The following is a 17677-nucleotide window of genomic DNA, read 5'->3' as shown; positions in this document are numbered from 1 at the left end:
AGTGAGATAATGTCTGATAAGGGTGCTGTGCATGGTGGGGCTAGTCGTGGTGCTTGGGGAGGCCCTAGTCGTGATAGTAAGCAGTCTGCTAGTGGTGGTGCTGGTGATGTTCCCGCAAAGCATGTATGTAAGACTGTGTCACTGGAGGTGAAAATGGACATCCTTAAGCGGCACGACTAGGGTGAAGGTGTGTATTCTATCGCCTCGTCTCTCCACCTGGCCCAGTCGACTGTCTCCATGATCATAAGGATGAAGGAGGCTATTAACCCCTTAAGCGCGGGCATGTTGGAGGCGGTCCGTGCCCCTCATGCAGGGATATTCGCGTTCCGACTGACTTTTTAAAAATATTTGCCAAAAATCAGTTATTAGTCCTAGAATACTATAATTACATATGCTTATGGCACATACCTTCAGCTTTCCCCTGGGATGTTTGTTGAGCCTTCGTCGACTACCATAGGACTTTTGGAGACTTCTGAAGTTGGGTAATGAAGTCTCTACACTTCCCGACACTCCGTAATATGGTTACCACTGCCTGATGTTATAACTACAAACACTATTCTATGAATTTCAAGTTGTTTGGAATTCATACTCCAAAAAAAAATCACTGTGAAAGCAATGTAAATTACGAGTGCATACGAGCTTTCCTCCCGTGCTGGTTCCCCGATTGTATTCTGAGGCGGAGCTGTCATTTAGTATTTATAAACACACTCACACTTTATATTCGTTGTACAATACTTTATTACACCTATTTATATATACAATATTTATCTATAAGTTTCTTTCAGTACTAGTAGTTTATTTTCACTCCAGGCATTTACTCTCGTGTATACAAGCTTAGAGAGCGAAGCTGTCACTTTCATTTTCATTACTTTCACTTTCACTTTCATTACTCCTAGTATACTGTAAATACTCGTATTCTTATATTACTACTTTACAGTATTTATCTATAAGTTTCTTTCAGTACTAGTAGTTTATTTTCACTCCAGGCATTCAGTTTCTCGTGTATGCTAGCTTAGAGAGCGAAGCTGTCGCTTTCATTTTCATTACTTTCACTCACTTTCATTACTCCTAGTATATATACTCGTATTCTTATATTACTACTTTACAATATTTACCTATAAGTTTCTTTCAGTACTAGTAGTTTATTTTCACTCCAGGCATTCACTTTCACGTGTATACTAGCATAGAGAGCGAAGCTGTCACTTTCATTTTCATTACTTTCACTTTCACTTTCATTACTCCTAGTATATATACTCGTTTCCTTATATTACTACTCATTTACATTTCTATTCATGTTCTCTATTTTATTTACATTATTTACATTTCTATTTTACTTACACTTTTATGCACTATCACTTGCAGTAACTTATAAAACTATTTTCCACTGTTCAGTTATATTTACATTCTTTGCTTTCACTTGCTGTTTACACATAATTTACATTTTCACTTGCACTGTTTTAGAGACCAGAAAGATCATAGTCACTTTCCATCATTATCATTGACAAATTAGCTAGTTCACGTTTCACAGCAAACTCACTTAGCCTTTACCCCTTCCCACACGAGCTTTAGTAAGAGTAGAGGTCACAGGGACCTTTGCATGGAGCTAAAAAGCAGCGGAATTGGACAGGAGCGAATCCTACGTGATTTCACCTTGAAAGACGAGAGTAAACTGACTGCTGGGTCTAGGGGCAGTGAAGGGTTGCCAACGTCAGCGTGGTGACAGCTGCTAATATATATGCTATGAAATGATTGGCTGGAAATCAAGACAATACATAATAAATTAGGTAGTTCCATGTGAATGTAAATATCACTTAGGCTTCTCCCTTCCTTTCTTATATATATTTTTATTATGAGAACAGGTCATACAGCATATTTCAAAGGGAAATAAACAGGGAAAATTAGCAAACGAGTGCACGTAGGGTGTTCTATCTATCTATTGCCAGACGCCTTAATCCCATTTGGGGTGGCCACAAACAAATCGCCTCCAAGTCGCCCTGTCCCCCGCCATTTCACTCCCCTGCTCCCAACTCACACCCTCCTCTCTCATATACCTCTCCACCCCATCCCTCCATCTCATCCTCGGCCTCCCCCTCCCTCTTCCCCCCTCCATCTCACTCACATACACTCTCTTCATCAGTCTTTCACCCTCCATCCTCTCCACATGGCCAAACCACCTCAGTGTGTTCCTCATAACGCTTCCTATCACATCCACATCCACACCACAATCAATCAATCAATCATTTCCTGTGGCACCTCGGGGATTCATAGGGCCTCGATGAACTCACACCACCACATCCTATCTTGTGCTAACTCCTCAAGATCTCCCCAACACTCATCTCCAGCTTCCCTTCTCATTGTCCTAACCCACGTCTCTTTTGACCTTCCTCTACCTCTCCCACCAAGTGCCACCCACGCTGGTGTACCTCGTACTATTCCCTGTCTCCTATACACATGTCCTAGCCACTTCCATCGTGAGAACCTAACATATTCATCGACCGGCTGCACTCCTGTTATTTCTCTAATTCTACTATTTGGTATCCTTTCCCACCACTTAACTCCTAATATTCTTCTAAGTGCTTTTTTTTTCAAACACCAAGAATTTATTTTCCATAGTCACTGTGCTGTACCAAGACTCGTGTCCATAAATTAAGATACTCCTGACCATTACCTTATAAAGTTTGAATTTTGTATGCACAGAAAAATTGTTATTATTCCAAATATTTTTAAGCATTCCCATTGCCTGATTAGCCTTCTTTAACCTTTCCTCGAATTCAAAGTTCAAAGAACCATCCTTGGCTAAATAAGTACCTAAATATTTAAACTTATCAACTTGCTTTACAACCATACCTCCAATTACACATTCCTGCGCATTTTCCATATTCATATTGATTATTTCAGTTTTTCCACAATTAATAACCAAACCCACCTTGCGACCTTCACTCACCAAACAGTCCAACACTCTCTGCATATCTTCTGGCCCATCACAAATCAAAACTATATCATCTGCATAATCTAAATTCAAAAGTTTCCTGTTCTCTCCCCAAAGTATACCTGCACCGGTTTCTGTTCCAACGCGTTTCATAATGTAATCAATGACCAATATAAATAGTAAAGGCGATAGAACACCACCTTGAATTACTCCGGACTTGACTTCAAACGAATCACTCAGACAACCATCAACCATCACTTTACAAAATGTGTCCTCATGCATGTTCATAATGACCCTCACAAACTCCTCTGGTATTCCATAATGTCTCATGATCTTCCCCATAGTCTCTCTCGAAACACTATCAAAAGCCTTTTCAAAATCAACAAAACAAAGACTTAATGGTACTTTCATTTCATTAACTTGCTGCATCAAATGCCTAACTATAAAGATCTGATCATTGCAACCACGTCCCTTTCTAAAACCAGCCAGTTCATCCCTCAGAATACCCTCAACCACCGGCTCCAACCTATTTAACAACACTCTACTGAAAACTTTCAAAGCTATCGGTGACAAAGAGATTCCCCTCCAATTACCACATTCACTCAGGTCTCCCTTCTTCGGAACTTTAACAATTACACCATTCTTCCAAACTGATGGTAGTAACCCCATCACCCATATCTTATTGAATAGCTTGGTCAAGATCATTATTAATCTATCCCCCTCAACTTTAAACATTTCCGGAAATAAACCATCCTCCCCTGGTGCCTTATTATTCTTTAACTGTTTTACTGCTTTCTCCACTTCTGCAAGCCTCAACTCTCTTGTTTCTATATTTAAATCTTCCTGAGCAGACGGTATATCCTCTTCTGGTGGTATTGGTCTATTAAGAACTGTCTCAAAATGCTCTTTCCATCTATTTTTAATATCTCCATCTTTGGTCAATAAATTTCCTTCCCTGTCTCTAACTGGTATTTCCTTGTGTTTACCTGCATTACCACTCAGTTCTCTAATCGATTCATATGCTATTCTTTGACTCTGTCCATCATTTTTGTTTATTAAGATTTCAGTCTCTGCAACCTTTTCATCCACACATCTTCCACACCACAACGCTCCTTTATATCCTCATTCGTCAACCTGTCTATCCATGTGACTCCACAGGCTCCCCTTAAATAACTCATTTCCACTGCTCTCACTCTTGACTTGTGTCCTTCCAACAACGTCCAAGCTTCACTTCCATACGTTAGAGTTGGTATCACAATACTGTCATGTAGTAACTTTTTCACTTCCATGCTCACTTCCCTGTTTCTTATCACTGCTTTCAAAGAACCAGCAACCTTTCTTCCCTGCTGTACCCTTTCAAGCACTTCACCCTCCAAACCTCCATCCTTACTCATCACACTACCCAAGTACTTAAACGTACTCACATTTTCCAATTCCTCACCATCCAACCTCGCTGTACATTCACTGACTTCACCTTTCTCAAAGACCCTCACTTTACTCTTCTCTACATTCACCTTTAGATTCCGTTTCTTACACACTCTCCCAAACTCATCCACCAAGCCTTGCAGCTCCCCTTCGTCTTCACTCAACAACACAGTATTATCTGCAAACAACAGTACAGGGAGTTTCCAAACACCATCCTCTCTCACCAGGGCCACTCCAACATCCACTAAGCTACCTTGTACTTCTTTTATTACCCCATCCATGTACAGATTGAACAGCCATGGAGACATGACACATCCCTGTTTCAACCCAACTTTCAAACAGAAAAATTCACTTAGTTCACCATCCACACGCACTGCAGCCTTTGCACCATCGTACATACTCTTCACAGCATTCAACAACTTCCCATCTACTCCATATATTGTTAATAGTTTCCACAATCCTTGTCTATCCACCCTGTCATATGCTTTCTGCAAATCCATGAAAGCCGCATACAACTTCTTTCCCTTCTCCAGAAACCCTTCCACTAAAGATCTAAGAATGAATATCTGATCTACACAACCTCTTCCCTTCCTGAAGCCATCCTGTTCTTCTCCAACTAATTTCTCTGTTCTTTCTCTAACTCTGTCAATAAGTATCCTACCATACACTTTTCCTATTGTACTAAGAAGACAAATGCCCCTATGATTACCACACTTCTTTTTCCGCTTTTCATGTGTACAAGGGAATAATTATACCTGACTTCCAATCCTCCGGGACTCTACCTTCCTCCCAGGCCAATCTGCACATCTTCCACATCCATTCTACTACTATCTCTCCCCCATGCTTCAGCATTTCACCACACACTCCATCAATTCCTGGGGCTTTCCCCGATTTAACTTTCTTCATTGCTTCCACAACTTCTATCCTACTGATTTCTTCCTGTCTTCTCACTTCCCTCCTTCTCCCAGCCATTCCCCAGCCACTTATACTCGCATTACTTTCATCCTCTATGTTCAACAATTCCTTAAAGTATTCTCTCCATCTGCTCACTTTTTCTCCCTTCTCCACTTGTAATCTACCATTTTTATCTTTCACTCCCCTGCTAACTTCACTTCCACCCTGTCTTACTCTTTTCACCCGTTTCCAGAACATTTTCTTACAGTCCCTCCACTCTACACTCAAATTCCTTCCAAATTCTTCATCCACTCTCTTCTTACTCTCTCTTACTAATCTTTTCACCTCTCTCTTTCTTTATACATATAACTCTCTCTTCCACCTCTCAACTTCTTCCACGCCCATATTTCTCATCCATTCATTGTATGCTTTCTTCTTTTGTGCCACAGCCTGTCTCAGCTCTTCAGTCCACCATGCTGTTCCTTGCACCCCCCTCCGTCTTCTCTTCTTTCCACACACCACATCACATGCTGCACATATTTCTTCTGTAAATATCCTACACACACCTTCCACATCTCCCATCTGCTTCAATTCATATTTGCCCAATCGTTCCTCCACTTCTCTCTTATACTCTGCCTTTTTCTCATCCTCTTGTAACCTTTCCACTCTCCTTGCAACTACTCCTTCCTCTCGTCTTTCCCTTCTTCTATTCCTCCATCTTACTTGAATCCTAATTCTGGCCACCACCAAGTAGTGGTCAGAAAGTCCACTCCCCCAACCTCTATAAGCTCTTGCATCCATTACACATCTTCGCATCCTTTCATCCACACACACATAATCAATCATTGCCTTCCTTTCATTCAGTTCACCACCCACCCTTCTCATCACTCGCCATGTATACCTGTGGATCATTTTATGCCTGAAGAGGGTATTGGCTATCACCAACCCCCTCCCAGCACAAATGTCCACTAACGCACTCCCATTCTCATCTATCTCCGCAGGCACACCCCGCTCACCAACTATTCTATCCACCTTCACATTCCCAACTTTACCATTCATATCACCGATCAAAAACACTCTCTCATTCCTTCCAAACTTTTCCATGCACACATCTACATTTGTCCAGAACTCTTCTCTCACTCTTTTAGCACGATCTTGTGTTGGCACAGATACACACACAATCGCCCACATTTGTATTCCAACTTTCAACTTTACCCACACAATCCTTGACCCAACTGATCCATACTGTCTTATGCTCTTCTTCCATCTTTTACTCACAACTATACATACTCCTTCCTTTGCCCTCTCATTCTCACCTACTCCTGCACGTATACCCCATCCATACTCCCATTCTCTCACACTTTCTCCTCTCCATTTTTTTCAGTTATTCCACATACATCCACTTTTGCACCCTGAAGCACCTGGTGATAATTTGCCAATTCCAGGTGCATGGCATTATCAATTACCTTTTTTCTTTTTTATATATATTATTTTGTATGAGAATTAGGCATAGGGCTCATTCCAATGGATGAAATGAGTGGAAAAATCCGGGCAAGATTTGCCTAGCGTTGCGCACATGGGGCAGGCGGGAGGAGAGGGTAATGGAGGGGAGGTAGGGAGGGGAGTCAAGAATGGGGAGAAATGGCTAAATTGTCAACAGTGGATGGGAGAACAGATGACAATAGCAGCACTGACTATTGTTAGACACTGTCAGTACTGACAGATGATACAAGCGACCACTTCAAAGCCCGGGCGAATTCAAAATAACACAGAATCGCAAAAGTGACGCCCCGCGGTATGATCCATTGCACCAGAGCGTCATGAAAGTGATGCCCCACGGTTAAGGGGTTAAGGCTGCTGCTGGTGAGGTTGCAACCTTATCCGCCTCCGTATCACCCGCCAGCGAGAGCCTCTGATGGAGTAGCTGGAGCGGATGCTGTGCACGTGGAAGATCAGAACTGATGCAAGGCACCGATGAGTCAGGCTATTATTTGCACTAAGACTCTCTTGCTCTGGGACAGGCTAAAAGTCAGGCATGAGCTTGATGAAAGTGAGACCTTTAAGGCTAGCCATGGGTGGTTTGACTGGTTTAAGAGGCGGGCAAATCTCCACCACATGAAGATGTACAGTGAGGCGGCGAGTGCAGATATGGTGGCGGTGGCAGCGTTTCCTGATGAGCTGAAACGCATCATCGCGGAGGGTGGCTATAGTGCGAAGCAGGTCTTGAATTTTGACGAGACTGGGCTCATTTGGAAGGGAATGTCCTCCAAGACATATCCGCAATGGAGGAAAGGTCTACGCCAGGATTCAAGGCCTTGAAGGACTGGCGACACTGCTGCTGGGGGGCAACACCGAGGGCGACTTCAAGTTGAAGCCGCTCCTGGTCTACCACTCGGAGAACCCCACGGCTCTGGTAGGGTATGTTAAGGAGAACCTTGGGGTTATCTGGAAGTCGAACAAGAAGGCTTAATTTACTTCAGATATCTGTTCGTCGTATTTTCTCTCGTACCTCTCTCATGTGCCGAATAGGTATGCGTCTCGTAAAAATCTGGCTAACAGATTTCTCCTGGTGGTGGATAACGTGCCCAGCCACCAGCAGTGAAGGAATGGGCCAGCAATACTGAGGTGGTGTTCCTGCTTCCCAACACCACGTCATTGTTGCAGCTGATGGACCAGGGGGTGATCACTGCCTTTAACCCCTTAACCACAGGGATGTCGGGAATGCACCGTGTCCGTCCCGTGGGGATAATCGTGCTCTGACTGACTTTTTTTATAATAGTTGCCAAAAATCAGTTATTAGTCTTAGAATTTTACAATTACATAAAGTTATTCTCAATAGAAAAATATTAAGGCATCTTTCCTATCACAACCTTCTTTCTGATCGTCAGTATGGGTTCCGTCAAGGACGTTCCACTGGCGATCTGCTCACCTACCTTTCAGACTCGTGGTCATCCTCCTTTCGGGACTTTGGCGAAAGCTTTGTCATTACACTTGACATCTCAAAGGCTTTCGATCGAGTCTGTCATAAATCTTTAATTTCCAAACTGCCCTCTTACGGTTTCTATCCTTCTATCTGTGCCTTCATCGCTGGCTTCCTTTCTGGTCATTCTATAGCCGCTGTTGTAGACGGCCATCATTCTTCTCCTAGATCTATCAACAGTGGTGTTCCTCAGGGTATCACAAACTCTCTTCCTTTTATTCATCAATGACCTTCTAAGCTGTACATCTAACCCTGTCCACTCATATGCTGATGACTCACCCTTCACCTTTCCATTCGGTTCCTGCAACGCCCATCTCAACAGTTACTTCAACAAACAAGGGATGAGGCTATGGGACACCTAATGTCTGACTTGGCTCGTATCTCTGACTGGGGAAAAAATAATCTTGTTGTTTTTAATGCATCTAAAACTCAGTTCTTACACCCATCAACTCGTCAAAATCTTCCACAGGTATACCCACTAATGTTTAATAATATTCAGCTTAATCCTGCATCATCCTTGAACATGCTTGGGGTTTCATTTACTCGGGACTTAACTTGGAAAGATCATATTACATCTCTTGTAAAATCTGCTTCCAAGAGATTGGGTGTGCTAAGACAATTCCGTTCTTTCTTTACCCCTGCACAATTGTTGACTCTATACAGGGGTTTTATCCGCCCCTGTGTGTAGCACAACTATCATGTGTGGGGAGGCTCCCCACATACAACTCTTCTCAATAGGGTGGAGTCAAAGGCTTTTTGTCTCATTAACTCTCCTCCTCTTACTGACTCCCTTCAACCTCTGTCTCTTCACCGCACTGTTGGATCTTTATCTCTTTTCTGTCGCTGCTTTAATGGTCACTACTCCTCTGACCTGTCTGCATGCATTCCTCCACCTCTACAACGCGCATAGCACCCGTCTAGCAGCAAACTCTCATCCCTTTTCTGTCCAGCTCTCTAATGCAAGAGTTAACCGTTACTCCCAGTCCTTCATTTATGCAACAGGTCAACTCTGGAACTGTCTCCCTCTGTCTGTATTTCCTGCTTCCTATAATCTCCAGTCTTTCAAACACAGTGTGTCCAGGCATCTCGAAATGAATGGGTCTTGAATTTGGCTGTCTCTTGTATTTTGTTTTTCTCTTGGAGGGAACTCTTATTGTGGGCTCATGGCCTTTGGTTCCTTCTTCGTCGCATTAAAAAAAAAAAAAAAGAAACATACCTTCAGCTTTCTCCTGGGATGTTTGTTAAGCCTTCGTCGACTACAGTAGGACTTGTGGAGACTTCTGAAGTTGGGTAACAAAGTCTCCACTTTACACATCCCGATACCCCATAATATTGTTACCACTGCCTGATATTATCACTACAAACACTATTCTATGAATTTCAAGTAGCTTGAAATCCATATTTAAAAAAAAAAAAAAAAAAAAAAAAAAAAACCTGTGAAAGCAACGTAAATTACGAGCGCATACAAGCTTTCCACCCGCGCTCGTTCCTCGATGGTATTTTGAGGCAGAGCTGTCGTTTATTATTTATAAACACACTCACACTTTATATTCCTAGTACTTTATTACATTTATTTATATATTCTGTATTTATCCATAAGTTTCTTTCAGTACTAGTAGTTTATTTTCACTCCAGGCATTCACTGTCTCGTTCAGTAAACTAGCGTAGAGAGCGTAGCTTTCACTTTCGCTTTCATCACTCCAAGTATTTATACACACTAGAGCGTAGCTTTCACTTTCACTTTCATTACTCCAAGTATTTATACTCATATTCTTATATTACTAATTATTTTCATGTCTATTTACATTTTCAATATTACAGGTCTCCCTCACTATTCGATTCCTCACTATTCGATATTTCACTTATACGATCGATATTTATTGATACCAATCCCTCATTAATCGATTGAGAACGCTCGATTATCCGATCGCTTAAATAAAAGTAAATGTACGCATCGTAAACAAACGCATCGCATCACGCGCTTGTTTTTCTGGCTGAGTGATCGTACCCAAGCCCGCTCATTCTCGCGCTCATTCCCGCCTTGTCCCGTCTAGGCTAAGCTCTGATGCCGCATTTCTTCCATCCACTTCTGCCATTGTGTCATCATCCATCACTGACATCCAGGATTCATCAAGCCCTGCCACTGCTGACGATGAGGAGCAAGTTTTCTTCCAGTGATTTAATGAAGACTAAAGAGTCTCTGAGTTGAGAGTGTACCGCAGCCATGAAAGGTACGTTACGTGCAGGACTTAGCCTAGCGCGTTTGTGATTTTGATTTTTCTGATCTTTCCAGTGGATATAGGCTCCTGGGGAAACCACTGTATAAAAAAAAATAACGCGTCTATTACACTACCTCCGTGGGTGACATGGAAAAGTGTTCTCCATCTCTTTATTGGTAAATATTAATGTAGTGGTCCGCATTAAATTAAATCCTATTAAACCTTAAGTTCGTTATTCGATCGTTCACTATTCGATCTAGTTTTCAGGAACGTAACCCAATCGAATAGTGAGGGAGACCTGTATTTACATTATTTATATTTCTATTTTATTTACACTATGTTATGCACTGTCACTTGCAGTAACTTATAAAACTACTTTCCACTGTTCAATTATATTTACATTCATTGCTTTCACTTGCTATTTACACATTACAGTAATCCCGCATTTTTTGCGGATTTTTTGTCTACGGTTTTGCCCTCTCGCGGATTTTCTTATCATTAATAAGTTCAACAAAAATATCCTTGAATATACAGAAAAAAAAAAAATTTGAAATTCCCGCAGCTTCCAATTGTAGCGCGGTAAACTCACGCCACCCTGTCCCTTTCCCGTGGCCCCTCTGCCAGTGTTACCATATCTAGCATAATTTTATTCTTTTAGCATAATTTTGATCAAATTTTCGAGTCTGGAATATTTTTTAGCATATTAGAAGTTTTAGAATCATTCTAGCATAATTTAGAATGGAATGGAATATTTTTAGAATAATTTTATAAAAGCTACAAATCAGAGAGAGAGAGAGAGAGAGACGAATAAGGTAAGATGTTTGAATAGTTGGTTACTTTCAGTTTGGGCTTGGTTGGGTTGGATTAGGTTAGGTTAGGTTAGGTTAGGTTAGGTTGGATTAGGTTAGGTTCGGTTTGGTTCGGTTAGGTTAGGTTAGGTTAGGATAAGTTTGAGCTTTGTACTTTACCCATGAAACCTAGGTTTTTCCGATGGATTTTGGTATGATTCATTCGATTTTCAGCTTCATTTCAGTCGGAAATGACCATTTTCTGTGTTTCCCCCCCTCCCTATAACCCCCGATTCCCCAAAGATCCCTCATTATTTCAGGGGGATGTGGGGGGGTCATATCTCAAAATCTGGTTATTTCCGACGGAAATGATGCTCAAAATCGAACGAATCACATCAAAATCCATCAGAAAAACGTAAGTTTCGTGGGAAAAAGCAGTATGGGTAGATACCGATATTTATCCTCTTACTGTATGTAGGTTCATTTTAATATTTTCATAGTAAACAATACATAATTAATATGTTGCACAAATATGTATAGAATTTTATTATTTAGCTTCAAGTTAGCATAATTCATTTTTTACTTGGAACAAATATGCTCAATCTAGCATAATTTTTTCATTGCCCTAGCATAATTTCGTTGTTTGGATATGGCAACACTGCTCTCTGCCCCGCATTCTTCAGTCCACGCCTGACTGCCTTAAGTGGCTGTTGTGGTTGTAACCACACTATGATATGAGCCTCTTGCCTCCCACTTGCTTTCCACATGGCCCCAGGACGTAAGCCAGCCTCACCAAAGGCTAATAATACAATTAGTAAGAACTCCAGAGTGACAAAACGATCAAGTTATGACCTTAGCAGAGAAAATTGTGTTACTGGACAAGCTAAGAAACGACCGTTCGAGTGTTTGCTATCACCAGTTAATGCATCTTTTTATTTTGTACTGTTTTGTTAATAAATGTGTAGATAATTGTGTATTACAGTACGGTGTTTACGTTTTTCCTTCATAATGGAGTATGTGCTTTCAATCTTGTAAGAAGGTATTTCGGGATGAGTATGGAGGTTTCGGGACAATTCGCAGTCACAACAAACACAAAACAATTCGCCTTCATTAATGAAGATAGCTATGGGTGACGCTAGAATATAATTCAAAGGCGACTACAGCGAGGAAGAAACAAGTTAATTATTGACTAAAGGTGCAACTAATAAATAATATCCAGAACCTACGCTACTGAACATAGACTTTGCTGGATCCCCCTGAAATATAGTTATTAAAGTATTGATTAATTAATAATAAGTATATTGATGAAAGTATTGATTAGTATATTTATAGAATGGCGGGGAATCGTCCAGGGTGCGAATTGTTCTGAAGGGGAATCGTCCATGTTTTGACGGGGAATTGTCTGACAGCGAATTGTCTCGCAATCAGTATGGACATGGACTGTGTGATGGGCAGCATGGTGGACACAAGAGCAAGTTTTCAATTGCTAATAGAGTATTCGCGGAATTGACTTTTCGCGGGGGTTACAAGAACGTAACTACCGCGAAATATGCGGGATTACTGTATTTGCATTTCCACTTGCACTGTTTTAGAGTCACCAGAAAGATCACAGTCACTGCCCATCATTATCTTTGATAAATTAGCCAGTTCACATTCCACAGCAGAGTCACTTAGCCCTTTACCTCTTCCCACACGAGGTTTAGTAGGGGTAGAGGTCACAGGGCCCTTTACGTGGACTAAGTAGTGGTGGAATTAGACAGGCCCGAATCCGACATGGTTTCACCTTGAAAGACGACAGTAAACTGAATGATGTGGCCTACGGGCAGGGAAGGGTTGACAGTGTCAGCATAGTGACAGCTGCTAATTTATATGCCATGAAATGATTGGCAGGAAATCTAGACAATACATAATAAATTAGGTAGTTCCAGGTGAATGTAAATATCACTTAGGCTTCTCCTTTCCTTTCTTATATATATTTTTGTTACGAGAATAGGTCATACAGCATATTTCAAGGGGAAATAAACAGGGAAAATTAGCGAACCAGTGCATGTGGAGTGTTGCCAGGTGATAATTAGCCCATTCCAGATGTATGGCAGTATCAATTACCTTTTCTCTTTCTTTTATATATTATTTTGTATAAGAATAGGGCATAGGGCACATTTCAATGGATAAAATGAGTGAAAAAATCCATCCAGGATTTTTGTAGTGCAGCGCAGATGGGCAGGCTGGAGGAGGTAAGGAGGGGGAGTCAAGGACAGGGGAAAAATGGCTAAATTGTCAACAGTGGATGGGAGTACAGATGACATTAGCAGAACTGACTATAACTGGATGCTGGTAGTACTGATAGATGATACAAGCCACCACTTGAAAGCCCGGGCTAATTCAAAATAACACAATGACAAAAGTGACGCCCCGCTGTATGATCCCTTGTGCCCGAGTGTCACGAAAGTGACACCCCACGGTTAAGGGATTAAGGCCTACTACCTCTGCCGCACGATGAAGCAGTTAGTAAGGGCATGCGACAGTGACGACAGGACATGAGTACAGCAGTTCTGGAGAGGGTACAACATACGCCACGCCCTGGAGAATATAACTGCAGCATGGGACGAGGTGAGCCAGGTGACGATGAACGGTGTGTGGCGGAAGCTGTGGCCAGAGTGTGTTCACTCCTTCACCGGCTTCCCCAAGGGCGTGCATTCTCCGCCTGTTGAGCGTGTGCGGCAGGACATTATTGAGTTGTCGCAGAAGGCGGGCATCGGAGACGTCGACAATGATGACATGGAGGAGGTTCTCGAGAGTCACAGTGAGGAGCTCAGCAGTGAGGAAGTCCTCAATATGGAGATCCAGCGGGTGCACCACGAGGCAGAGGAGGAGGAGGAGGTTGTGCCTGAGGTCCGAGCTCTCAACATCTAGATCCTGAAGATGCTAACGAAACAATACGAGATTTTAGACCTAATGAAAACACATGATCCCTTCCCAGAACGAAGCAGGGACACAGCTAATCGGCTGGATGAGGGTATGAAAGTCTACAGGATGATGCTGGAGGAGAAGAAGAGAGCGACCAGGCAGACAACGATCACAGCCTTCTTTAAGCAGAACCCCACCAGGTCAGGAAGTCGCATAGGATCCCCCCAGCCCTCGACGAGCAGAGCATCTCCCCAGCCTTCAACCAGCATAGAAACACCGAGGGACACCTCCCACCGAGGACGTGCTTGGCCCGTTGTGCTGGACCTAACCTCCAGCCGATCACTGTCTCCCACGTCACCTGTGTTTCCACTAAGGCACTCTGCCACTCCATCGCTGCCTTCCTTGCCCCCACACCCCATCTCTCACACCACTTTGGCCACTGTCTCTGTCTCCCTAGCCACGATGAGAGCCACCGCAACTGACTCCATTGCTACCCCATCATTCATCACAGTGGTCTCCGTCGCGACCTCACCAGACATCGCAGCTGTCTCCCACACCACCTCCTCTATCATCGCATCACACTCCATCACCACCCCCAGAGCCATTGCATTGCACCTCATCGCCATCGTCTGAGCCAGCGCATCACACCGAATCACCTCCACCTGAGTCATCGCATTGCACTCCATCGCCTTCGCCTGAGTCATTGCATCACACTCCATCACCACCCCCCTCTGACCCTTCCCTGGAGATAGGGTTTGAGGGCTTTGAGGAGGAGGATTGAGTGTTGGGGAGCACCACATGTCCCCTAGCCTTGGGGGGGATAGCAAGGATGATGACCAGGACTGGACATGACTTACAAGAAGTAAGTGATGAGAGGTGTTTGATATTCTCTAACCTATTCCTTATGATTTTCAAGCTTTATTTTGTTTTCAGTGAGTTTTTACAGGTGTTAGGCTTGGGTTAGCTTCCATGACAGCTATTAGGCCATTTAGATTGCCTTTAAACCTGGCTCATATGGGTGGGTTTTGGTCTTGGTTTGGGGGGAAACCCAAGGCTGGTGAACGGTCCACATTGAAATGCATGTTAAAAGTACCCCAATATATGATACCCTTCCTAATGATGAGGTTTTACCTAACCATTTAGATCATTAAACCGGGGTTTGCCTTATACTTTATATATACATAGATAGATATATAGATATATATGTATATATACAGTGATCCCTCAATCATCCAGATGCTCATTATCCGACGTGTTCATTTCCTGATGCTGGGCCTTGGCTCTGTTAAACCATTAACCAAATTTACTTGCAATTTTCCGGACGTAAAAGTGCCCGAGAACTTCGCCTTGCCAGCCAACATTTCCAAACATTCTGTATCCTGGCCACTGGGCTCGAGCCATGAGCAGAAAGAAGTCTGTAACTCACAACCAGAGCTAAAATGTCCGTCTGCTCCTGTACTGAATTGTCAAAGCCGCACGCTCGTCCGATCACTCCCAGTGAACCTCCAACACCCAAGCAATACGACTGTAACCCACAAGTGTTGTCAAAACATCTGTACGCACCCCTACCCAATGTCTAGTATCGTGCAGCCATTAGGCTAGCTCTTTCCTCACTGCCACCGCACGTGTAACACAGACCACAAGCCACGAGTACATGTTCACTTATAGCGCCCGTCTGCCTCTCCACTGAACGTTGAAAGTCATGCGTCCACAGGGCTGTCTTGCCCATCCACCACCACCATTGAACAGAGACCACAAGCCACGAGTACATGTTTGATGACAGGGCCGTCCACCTCTACTGAAGGTCAAAAATCGCTCGCCACCGGCAGGCACTCGCACCATAGAGAGAGAGTGAGAGAGAGAGACCCTCCCATGCTGAGTACAATATCAGTACGGTACAGTGAACTCTTACGTTTGGTGAGTAATAGGTGTGAAAAAAAACTCACCAAACTGGAATTCACCAAATCTGAACTGAATAACTAATGGGAAAAAAATAAATTGGTTCTGAGCATGCATGACTTGACTGATTTTCCACCTATATTGCAACATTACTGGGTGTAAATCATGTAATAAACACACATAACATGATTCATTTTAATTTATTTTAGCCAAGAAACAATACAAAATAGAAAAACTCACATAAGAAAAGAAAATGATTGGCTTGATGTACATATAATGTATGGTGCGTTGGATGCCTTAGTTGGTGGTCTGCCAAGGTCACCCATTCCACATTTCTGTGTTTCATCAGCCATTATGTGTTCTCAAGTCCTCAGCAAAGGAAGGAATCACAACAGAACACAGGCAAAATGCTGCAATGTGAAGCTGGCTGGCAGAGAAGTGTACTGCACGTGATGGTGGCTGGCAGAGAAGTGTAAACAAAGATGTCTTGGAACCAGGGTTGCCAGAGTCTTGTGACCAAAAGTAGCGGAAACAGGCCTCAAAAGTAGCGTATTTTGGTATAAAGTAACCCAACATAATTATGTATGGTAAATATATATATATATCCTGTACATATATATATATATATATATATATATAGATAGATAGATAGATATAAATACATATATATATATATATATATATATATATATATATATATAGATAGATAGATAGATATAAATACATATATATATATATATATATATATATATATTATACAGTATATACACTCAATCCTCGTAAATCGCGGCAATTTGGATCTGGACCACTGCCGTGATTTACGAATTCCGTGATTTATGAATTCCGTGATTTATGAATAATAACTCCTATGTGAAAAATTAATCTGGGTCTGGACTGTGGCCAACCTGCCCACACAGCACCCGACCTACACCTATCTAGGCACCATCAAACACAAACATACAAATTTAGGAATATTCAGTGCATGTATTAAAGACAAATAAGCCATGTTAAGGGATCTCACCTTAATCCTATGACGAAATTGCTTAAGTGAATGGAGTGGGGTGATGTTGGGAAGAACGTGGAACCTCTCAGCATTTGTTCTTCCCAAACTCTTTCGCCAGCTTTGAAAACTTCTCTCCCCTCTCAACACGACGAAGGAGCTCCAAATGTTGACTGTACAACAACTGCGGCAGCTTTGTGACGCCATACTGCTTAGAGCACTTCACTGGGGGATCGGGAGGGGTCATGGCAGGTAGGAGGCGGGGGGAGGTTTCACAAAAAAGGCGGGTAACTCTCGTACTCCATGGCGACAGTCGGTAGTGTGCGGACTGGCGGGACAAGAACAACAACAACATGGTGGCATTAGTATGCAGATATGCCACCAAGGACGTGCGGTGATTGGTTGTTGGGTCACGATTTTCAGTTTGAATGCCGTGGTTTACGGTTCTCCTCGGAAAAGGCCTACTTGGGTGCCTAGATCTGTGATTTTTGTGACTTAACAGTGATTTAAGGTTGCTGGCAGTCTGATGGCGACCTAGCTGTGATTTACGAATCCGTGATTTATGAACACGCGATTTACGAGGATTGACTATATACATATACTGTATATTCTATCTATCTATCTATATTTATCTAT

The 17677-nt window shown here is 42.6% G+C and overlaps 1 protein-coding gene across 1 annotated transcript in view; it reads left to right on the top strand.

Moving 5' to 3' along the window:
- The window catches only part of nonC (serine/threonine-protein kinase Smg1), a 1312439-nt gene that overhangs the window by 536056 nt on the left and 758706 nt on the right, over nt 1–17677 (top strand). The gene's annotated exons all lie outside the window — the stretch shown is intronic.

The sequence above is a fragment of the Coenobita brevimanus genome, chromosome 100, assembly GCF_032717465.1.
Source record: "Coenobita brevimanus isolate Jiangsu-jjx chromosome 100, ASM3271746v2, whole genome shotgun sequence".
NCBI lineage: Eukaryota > Metazoa > Arthropoda > Malacostraca > Decapoda > Coenobitidae > Coenobita > Coenobita brevimanus.
This window is presented reverse-complemented; position numbering and strand designations above follow the sequence as displayed.